The sequence below is a fragment of the Podarcis cretensis genome, assembly GCF_951804945.1.
Source record: "Podarcis cretensis genome assembly, chromosome: 17".
Taxonomy (NCBI): domain Eukaryota; kingdom Metazoa; phylum Chordata; class Lepidosauria; order Squamata; family Lacertidae; genus Podarcis; species Podarcis cretensis.
In genome coordinates, this window is record NC_137187.1 from 5,311,244 (window position 1) to 5,321,301 (window position 10,058).

General features: G+C 42.0%; 1 long non-coding RNA gene across 2 annotated transcripts; it reads right to left on the reverse strand.

Moving 5' to 3' along the window:
* Positions 1-349: 349 nt before the first annotated feature.
* LOC307206552 lies at positions 350-6,790 on the reverse strand. Of its 2 annotated transcripts, XR_013834328.1 has the most exons (4): positions 6,471-6,790; positions 5,548-6,035; positions 3,216-5,160; positions 350-2,379 (listed from the first exon to the last, which is right to left on the reverse strand). It is a non-coding gene; the product is annotated as an uncharacterized lncRNA (long non-coding RNA). The 2 variants fall into 2 exon arrangements; XR_013834329.1 differs by lacking the exon at positions 6,471-6,790 and having other exon boundaries at positions 5,548-6,464.
* Between the last annotated feature and the right edge of the window lie 3,268 nt (positions 6,791-10,058).

Sequence of the window (10,058 nt, forward strand, 5' to 3'; positions counted from 1 at the left end):
CCTGGTTTCCATCATGCCCTGTGCAACATAACTGTTTCCACTATCTCTGTTTCTGGAGAGTGAGGCTCTAATTACCACTGAGTCATTGTTCCACGCTTTTTCAAATCTAGGAAATGGGTAATCTGGCACCCTGCCAAAGCCTTGGAGAGTCTCCAGCTTCTGCATCTCCAACCAACTCTCAAAATAATGACCTGGCATCCCACCAAAGCCTTGGCACGTCTTCAAAGTCTTATCTCTTCTCCGCTAAAGCAGCAATACAGTGAAAATTAACTCTGTTCAATTGTTTAAAATCCATTTCAATTTTCACACACAGTTCTATTCTGCATTGCAATTCATAACTATAGCCCCGTTCTCTTTTATTTTCTCTTTATTAAAACTTTTTAGCATTTGGGGGGGGGGGGTTGTCGAGTCATTTATGTAACAAACGAGATATATATAAAAAGGAAGCTGAAGTCTCCCCCCGCTCCACGTACCATCTTTTGCATCAAAGGAAGTCTTCTTTCCAGTTCAAATCTTTACACCTTTGTAGCTGTTTCCATTTGGCAGTTTTTTATCTTGTCCCATCATTACCAGCATGCGTCTGTACATTAATCCTTAATGAACAGAAGAACCGCTGCTTGTTAATGGCAGCCTTAGAGGGATACCAACGGGCAAAGCACTTTTGCATTCAGAGCCTCCCTGCCTCTCAGATTCCATGTCGGAGCGAAAGCCAGGTACTTAGATGATCTGTGAGTGAAGCTCATTCCCCCCGACCCTCAATCATCTTTGTTTGTTCCTTCACCAACGATCTCCCATTGTAGTGGGAGCTGCAACATTAAGTCAACCAAAACCGGAAGCCCTATGAGATATAATCTCAATGTGAATATCATTGCAGCCATGCGGCCCAGTGCTTACTCCAAAGTCAGCCCTGTTTTCTTCCAACAGAATTCAGTAGAATTTACTTCCAGCAAGCATGCTTCATATTGCAGCCACATAATATATCTTAGTTTTCTAAATTATGACAAATCGATCCTAATTATTAAGATTTAATACAATTTAAAAAATAATAATTATGTTTCCCGCTCCTGTTACAAACATATGTCCATTGCTTCCTGATGATGCCACTTCATTCTTCTTCTTTAATCACCTTCTCATCCTTCTATTAATTTTAATCCATTTGCTAAGCTGATCTTTCTTGTTCCCTTGCAATCAGCACCTTTGTTGTTTCACAAATATATAAATATCCATTTCATGCATGTAGTCATTCCAGCACTCTGTTCCCAGACCTGGAGGGTAGAGATAATTTATTGCCACCGTCCTTTGTCCATTCACATTCCACTCCTTTGGAAACATTCCTTCCATTGTTCAAGGACTTGCTGGGCTATAAATAACTCCCCGACAAGATGCCTGCTCCGCCATTTATCTCCGCCATTAAAATTCTGGGGGTTATTTTCCTCAGCCCGCAGTTAAAAAACAAAGTCACATATATAAACTCCTGCCAGATGTAATTAGCAGTCCTCCACCTTGCCAAATTCCTCTCTCCTCCACTCCTGGCCCAGTCCAAATATGATTTGAATTGCGTCCATTCAACCTCAGTCAAAAGGGGAGGGTATGGAAAATCCTTGCAGCAGCTGGAACAGAAGGGGGGAGGCAAGGTAATGTTTGCTATTTCGTGATTTCCAAATGGTCTTTTTTTTTTCCTTGACCTCCCCTGCAAAATGAAAGAACTGTGTGCAGTCATGATGTTATTCTGTCTGATACTGAGGAAAAGAAAGGGGAGCCACTGATTTATGCTCTACAAAGGGTTTTACAATGTTTTTTCCAGATTGCAGCCTTAAACATCTAAAATGGGGTTTCCCAAACTTGGGTCTCCAGCTGTTTTTGGGACTACAAGCCCCATCATCCATGACCACAGGTCCTGCTAGCCAAACCATTGGAGAGCTACAGTACCTGTTGAGGTATGTTTTATTTCAGTTGGGGCAGATGAAAGTGTCTTCAGGTGCACCTTAGCATTTATTCTCCCTGCGCTCTTCCCAGTTAGCATTCCTTCTCATGACCTGTCTGTCTGTCTCCAGGCACTGTGGCTGCCTGCAAAGGATTCCAACGTGGCAGGGTTAATGTTGCCAGTCTTCATGTCACATTTGCAGACATCTTTATGACGCATAGTTGGTCTGCCAACAGGCCTGGTGCCTGAATACAACTCCCCATGGAGCACGTCCTTAGGGGTTCTGCCATCTTCTATTCTGTGTACATAATCAAGCCAGAGTAGACATCACTGAGACAAGAGTGTGGACATGCTGGGAACGTGGACTTGGAAGAGCACATCTTTGTCTAAGACTCTGTCCTGCAAAGTCTTCCTTACATCCACCAGACGCAACATCTCAATGCCTTCCATATGCGCTGTGTCAGAAAAGAAGAACAAAAGACCCCGAATTAAAGAGGAGTGTACCATTGTAACATAAGACAGAATAGCCACAGACCTAAATGCAATTACTAGTATTGACATTTACATACATATCAGATGGCTAAGGGCTTCCTTATGATTCTTCTAAAAAAAATTATTCTAAAATTCTTCTGACAGAAGGTACTGTACTTTTCCATCTATAAGATGCCCCCTTGTATAAGATGCCCCTATTTTGGGGGACTCAAATTTAAGAAAATGGGGTGTGGAGATGCCTCAGAGTTGTTGAGCTTTTTTGAGGGGGATTGACCAGAGTTTTACAGCTTTTGGGGGGCAAATTGCCAAAAATTGCCCACTTGCCACAGCAATAGCGAATCGCAAACAGACCCTTCCCAAGCAAAAAAATCTCTTACGCACATCCCAGAACAGCAGCCACCAATCATGGCAGCGACAGTCTATCCGCAGCAGTGTTTGCTGCAGAAACCAATCACCAACCCAATTAGAGAAGCGGCAGCCAATCCAAAGCAGCCCTTCTAGCAGCCAACAATTGTTGATGACAAGCTCTTGCTCGAAGCTGCAGCCAATCACCTGTCCATCCCATTCACTATCCATGTATAAGACGAGGCACATTTTTGAACATAATTTTAGAGTAAAAAAACCTCGTCTTACACACGGAAAAGTACAGTATATATTTTATGCTTTGGATCCAGGACATTTCCAGTAGAATTATTGCTTTCTTCATTTTCACATGCATTCTGTGCTGTAATTATTAGAAAGCAAAATTTAGTGACTGCAGCAAGGACTAGTTTGATTGACTGGAGTATTAATTTCTTACCTGTCAGCTGTTCCTGATTCCTTTCAATCTAGATGAAAACACCTGGGCTGTTAAAATTCCTGTAGACAAATCTACCTCTTGGCTTCATAAGACAGTTGGATTGATTTCATGGATTGTCTTCAATATTTTAAAATATAATCTTTCCCTCTCAAGTATTCATTAGATGCAGTGGCAGCTGGTGTTGACTGGAGCTGGCAGGAAGGAGGACAGTGCAGAGATCAGTTAGGTAAAGGCAGGTGGGACCTGGACAATGGAGGAACCAGAAGTGTCACAAAGGGGGGAAACAGTGGGGCAAGAGGAAGTATGGATAAGCTCTGTAGAAAGAGAGCAAAGCTAGGGGATGATTAGTGTGGTTAATGGAGAAAAGAAAACAAGGCTCAGATAGAGGACAAATACTGGGGGCTAAGAGAAGGCTGATGATGGGTCTCAACTGTCTAGAACATACACCAGAAGAACAGAGAGAGTGATGATTTTAGCATGGCTGATGCCAAGGTAGAGATTGGGCTCTTGTGGGGGATTGACTTTTTGGGTGGTCTGTTTCATCCTTGGGCATCCCCACCAGGCTCCCCTGATAAGGTGAAGAGTAGCCACTGGATGATTAAAGAATGGGCATATTACAGCTCCTTTAAAATTGGGAAATTCCTTTTCAACCTGCAAGAAGACATCGTAATGAACAAGTAACTTTAAACATTGATATTTTCAGTTATTGGTTTGAGAAGAAAACTATAGATACAAATAAAAAGAAACAAAGTACCTGTGTTTGGGGGGGCAGGGAGACATCTTCAAGACCTACCAGAGATGCTCTTTTTTATGCTTCATACATCACTCTTCCTGCAAAAGTGCAACTTATATTTCTTACATTATGCTAGACCTCTGGTTACAAAATTGTTTCTTGATCCTACAGATATCTTTGTAGTTGTTTGAGCTCTCTTTTTGAAGAATGGGAAGATTACAGTTCTGTTTAATGCAGAAAATCCCCTTTCTAATCTGCAGAGAAGTTACTAAATGGTCAAACAAGTATGTACATGTCATAGATTTCTCCAGTGAGGAAAAATGACCAATACAAGTTACCTCTCTTAGACCTACCTGCATGCTGGCAATGGCCATCTGTGATGTTTTCTGCTTCTCTTCTTAAAGCAGTGCAGCACCTTTAATTTCTTTGGTCACATATTAGTTCTTATTAATTGCTTTCCTGCTTGATCCTACTGAAAACAAGGCTTTTCCTTAAACTTTTCAACTCTTTTTTTGAGAATAGACGGATTATAGATCTTTTTAAATTGGAATGCCCATTTCAAATCTGCAAAAAAGCCACTGGATGATCAAATAAACATTTTCACATTGTCAGTTTCTCCGGCGATTGAACAGGTCAGCCAGCAAATAAAAGGATACGTATTTGCAATAGCTCATTTGGACTTACCTGCATGGCGGTAACACTTACCTGAGAAGTTTTATGCTTCTCAAGACAGGGTAACACGTTCAGTTTCTTACATCACATCAGATTATTTAAACGTAGTTTCTTTCCTGTGGTTGTTTTTTTTAAGGATGACTTTTTGCTTTCCAACGCTCTTTCAAGGATAGATTACAGTTCCTTTTATTTGGGAAGATCCCTTTCAAATCGGCATAGAAATTAGCAAATGATCAAATAAATGTTTGTCGGTTTGTAGCTGTCTCCAGTGATTAAGTTGTATAGACAGAGAAAGAAAAATCAGCGAAGAAGTTGCTTTCTTTTCAATATAAGAAGTACCTCTTGAAAACTTACCTTGCCAGTGATGTTCACTTCTCTGTTCTTGATGCATATTATATTCCTTACCTCATATCATATAATTTTGTTCATTTCTTATGGATCTGTTGCTTTCTTAAGCTTGCCATAAACCAGATTCTATAGCTTTCCAAGACAAATCCTCCAAGGTCTTTATTGCTGCCAGTTTTGCTGTAGTTTTCTACCCTGTATATATACGTATGGTGGGACGCAGGTGGCGCTGTGGGTTAAAGCCTCAGCGCCTAGGCCTTGCCGATCGAAAGGTCAGCGGTTCGAATCCCTGCGGCGGGGTGCGCTCCCGCTGCTCGGTCCCAGCGCCTGCCAACCTAGCAGTTCGAAAGCACCTCCGGGTGCAAGTAGATAAATAGGGACCGCTTACCAGCGGGAAGGTAAACGGCGTTTCCGTGTGCGGCTCTGGCTCTGGCTCTGGCCAGAGCAGCGATGTCACGCTGGCCACGTGACCCGGAAGTGTCTCCGGACAGCGCTGGCCCCTGGCCTCTTAAGTGAGATGGGCGCACAACCCCAGAGTCTGTCAAGACTGGCCCGTACGGGCAGGGGTACCTTTACCTTTACCTTTATATATACGTATATGTTCGTAGGCCAGGGTATTATCTTCCCTCGGGAATTATCCACATCAGCATCTCTGAATCAATTCCTACGAAAGTTCTCAAAGCAATTTCACAGCATAAGAAAAACAGAGAAAAACAGTTAAAACAATCGTATAGAGAAAAACAATTTCAAATGCCATACAGATACCGACTAGGATTTATTTATTTTTAAGTATTATTTTCCCATTTGTAAGCAAGCCTTGACAAAGTAATATTTAGGGAGCCAGGCAAATAAATGAACTGACAGGGTGTGGCGTTTAGAGACTCAATTGCTCACCTCGAACTCTGGAGTGCTTCATCTCAGTCCCCTTCAGAATATGCCATTTCTTGCGCTAGAACTGATCGATGTTTCTTACCTCTCCAATGGAAGTCCTGCTCTTGTTGTTCTTGAATTAGAAAAGAAGCCCAACTTAATTTATTATCCCATATATTATTGAAATCATTCAACCTCCACTCATTCATTGGTGGGACATACGAGCAGTAGCGCTGTTTGAAGCTTGACCAGTCTTCTCTCTGAGTGTCCCTAATATCAGACATATAAACAAGAAATCAGGAGTCTTAAACAGGCAAGGTGAAGTTTTAAGCTGTCGTATGTTACGGATTTTTACTCCTTGGATTCATTTTCTTTTGTTTCCTCCTACTTTCTTTCCCCAAACTTTCCCTCCATTGAACTTACATTTCTTGCATTATTCCACACCTCTGGTTACAAAGTTGTTTCTTGATCCTCCAGATATCTTTGTGGTGGTGTCTTTGAAGAATGGGCAGACTACAGTTCTGTTTAATGCAGAAAATCCCCTTTCTAATCTGCAGAGAAGTTACTAAATGGTCAAACAAGTATGTACATGTCATAGATTTCTCCAGTAAGGAAAAATGACCAATACAAGTTACCTCTCTTAGATCTACCTGCCATCTGTGATGTTTTCTGCTTCTCTTCTTAAAGCAGTGCAGCACCTTTAATTTCTTTGGTCACATATTAGTTCTTAATTGTTTCTTTCTTCCTTGATCCTGCTGAAAACAAGGCTTTTCATTAAGCTTTTAACCTCTTTTTTCAAGAATAGACAAATTATAGATCTTTTTAAATTGGAACGTCCATTTCAAATCTGCAAAAAAGCCACTGGATGAGCAAATAAACATTTTCACAATGTCAGTTTCTCCGGTGATTAACCAGGTCAGCCAGAAAACAAAAGGGTATGTATTTGCAATAGCTCCTTTGGACTTACGTGCACTTACCTGAGAACTTTTATGCTTCTCAAGACAGGGCAACACGTTCAGTTTCTTACATCATATCAGATTATTTAAACATAGTTTCTTTCCTCTGGCTTTTTTTTTTAAGGATGACTTTTTGCTTTCCAAAGCTCGTTGAAGGATAGATTACAATTCCTTTTCAAATCTGCATAGAAATTACCAAATTTCCAAGACAAATCCTCAAAGGTCTGTATTGCTGCCAGTTTTGCTGTAGTTTTCTACCCTGTATATATATGTATATGTTTGTAGGCCATGGTATTATCTTCCTTGGGGAATTATCCGCATCAACATCTCTGAATCAATTCCTACGAAAGTTCTCAAAGCAATTTCACAGCATAACAAAAACATATAGAAAAACAGTTAAAACAATTGTATATAGAAAAACAATTTCAAATCCAACACAGATACCGACTATGATTTATTTATTTTCAAGTATTATTTCCCCCTTTGTAAAACCTTGGCCGTGGCACGAAGGAAGGGGGGGCTTCCTGCCAGTAGACGGGACCCTTTTCTTGATCTTATTTGCTGCCTGGACAGCACTGCTAGGGGTGCCCCTCACTGTACACCTCAGCGTGTGGGGAGGGTAGGTATCACCATGCTCAGTTGCCATAGCAGGAGACATGATAGTGTAAGCAGCATGTGAGGACAAGCAATTACCAGCTACTCGACAATGTAACACTGTGGTAGCAAGCTGAATTCTAAAGTTGGGTAACTACACTAAAGTCTAACAGACAAAACCAGCAACCTACTGCGCACTTGCCGCTAAAGGAGATACTGAAAAGCAAGCAAAATTATATTTATACGCAACAGTATCCACAAGGCTATTGATTGTGAAAAATTGGAAAAGTGGTGTTATACCGACAAAAACAGAGTGGCTTGCCAAATTGTTGGAGTATTACAATATATCCAAGACAATGGGAGAAATTGGAAGGATCTCAAAAGAGAAGATAGACAGGGACTGGAAAGTGTTTAAAGGATACTTGCAAAACCATATTGAAAAATCAGAACTCCTATTAGAATAAACAAGTTCCGTTTTAAATACTGAAATACTAAATAAGATGGATAACAATGTGGAATAGAAAAAGAAGCAGAAAACTGGGTTAAAGGTGTGTGAAAGAAAGTAATAGAAGTGGAAAGAAATTGCAATTGAGTAGATTGGAAGTCTAACACAAAGGTGGGGTGAGGGATGGTGGGAAAAGAAAATATCTGTGGGATTGAGTGTAGGTATGTTTGAACATTTTTAAGGATTGTATGAAATGTATGTTTGTATGCTTGTATATGTTTCTATGCTTGTATATTCATAATATGTGTGTATTAATGCCGAATTATTTTAATAATAAAAACTTTTCAAAATAAAATTAAATAAAAGTAGGCACTGCAAAAAAAGAAAAAAAGAAAATCAAGCAAAATAACACGCCAGATTCCCGCAAACTCGATGCTTGAAGCCAAAACTGCGCCACCCAAGCCGTGTGCTGGTGGCCAGAACCGTAGGCCACCAAGAAGCAGACCATGCAAAGCAATTGGTCAAGAATGAAAGGAGTGGTTAATATATCCTAATAACAGCAAGCAGACTTAACATGGACACTGGTACCAGAGCCTGCAATAAACCCAGATGCCAACTTTGCTGACACATACACCCAGACAACACCATCACTGGACCCAACAACATCAAACATACCATCTCAGGCCTATTTAATTGCTCATCAAATGCCAGCAGTGCCCTTCAGCTCTCTATATTGGGCAAACAGGCCAACCCTATGCCAAAGGATAAAAGGTAAAGAGACGCCTAACCATTAGGTCCAGTCGTGACCAACTCTGGGGTTGCGGCGCTCATCTCGCTTTATTGGCCGAGGGAGCCGGCGTACAGCTTCCGGGTCATGTGGCCAGCATGACTAAGCTGCTTCTGGCTAACCAGAGCAGTGCATGGAAACGCCGTTTACCTTCCCGCCGGAGTGGTACCTATTTATCTACTTGCACTTTGACGTGCTTTCAAACTGCTAGGTTGGCAGGAGCAGGGACCGAGCAACGGGAGCTCACCCCGTCACGGGGATTCGAACCGCCAACCTTCTGATCGGCAGGTCCTAGGCTCTGTGGTTTAACCCACAGCGCCACCCGTGTCCCTATGTCAAAGGATAAATGGACATAAATCTGAAATCAGGAATCATAAAACAGAGAAACCAGTAGGAGAACACTTCAGTCTCCCAGGACATTCAATACAGGATCTCAAAGCAGCTGTCTTATTACAAAAGAATTTCAGAAACAGACTTGAAAGAGAAGTTGCTGAATTACAACTTATCACTAAACTGAAAACTATGGAGAGACCTGGTCTTAATAGAGATATTGGATTATTGTCTCATTACGTATGCTAATCACCTGCATACTATCCCTTGCTTTTTCCTGTAGGACTAATTACAGTCATTAACAGTCGTCAACAGGTTTACCATACGCATTGAGTCAATCACCCATCTCCTACTACCCTCCTAAGAAAAACCCCACCCCACCCTCCCACTATATATAAGGGTCTGGTGACTTCTGTTTCAGTGTATCTGAAGAAGTGTGCATACACACGAAAGCTTATACCCAGAACAAACTTAGTTGGTCTCTAAGGTGCTTTTTGGTCTCTAAGGATGCGGGTGGTGCTGTGGGTTAAACCACAGACCCTAGGACTTGCCGATCAAAAGGTCGGTGGTTCGAATCCCCGTGACAGGGTGAGCTCCTGTTGCTCGGTCCCTGCTCCTGCCAACCTAGCAGTTCGAAAGCACATCAAAGTGCAAGTAGATAAATAGGTACCACTCCGGCGGGAAGGTAAACGGCGTTTCCGTGCGCTGCTCTGGTTCACCAGAAGCGGCTTAGTCATGCTGGCCACATGACCTGGAAGCTGTCTGCGGACAAACACTGGCTCCCTCGGACAATAAAGCAAGATGAGCGCCACAACCCCAGAGTCGGTCACAACTGGACCTAATGGTCAGGGGTCCCTTTACCTTTTAAGGTGCTACTGAACATTTTTTAAATTTTTTAATATATCCTAATAATTAAGAGACAGCAACCAGCGACCTGCTAAGTACGTGCAAAATCAGCAGCAAGAAATGCACCCCCAAGGCCAAATGGCAACAGTAGAAACTGTAGGCCAAGGGTGGGAGGGAAAGGACTGTACTGGTGCTGGGAGGAGACCCCAGCAGACCCTCCGGATCCCAGAAAACCATCCCCACAAGCGGCGTCTGTCGCGGAAGG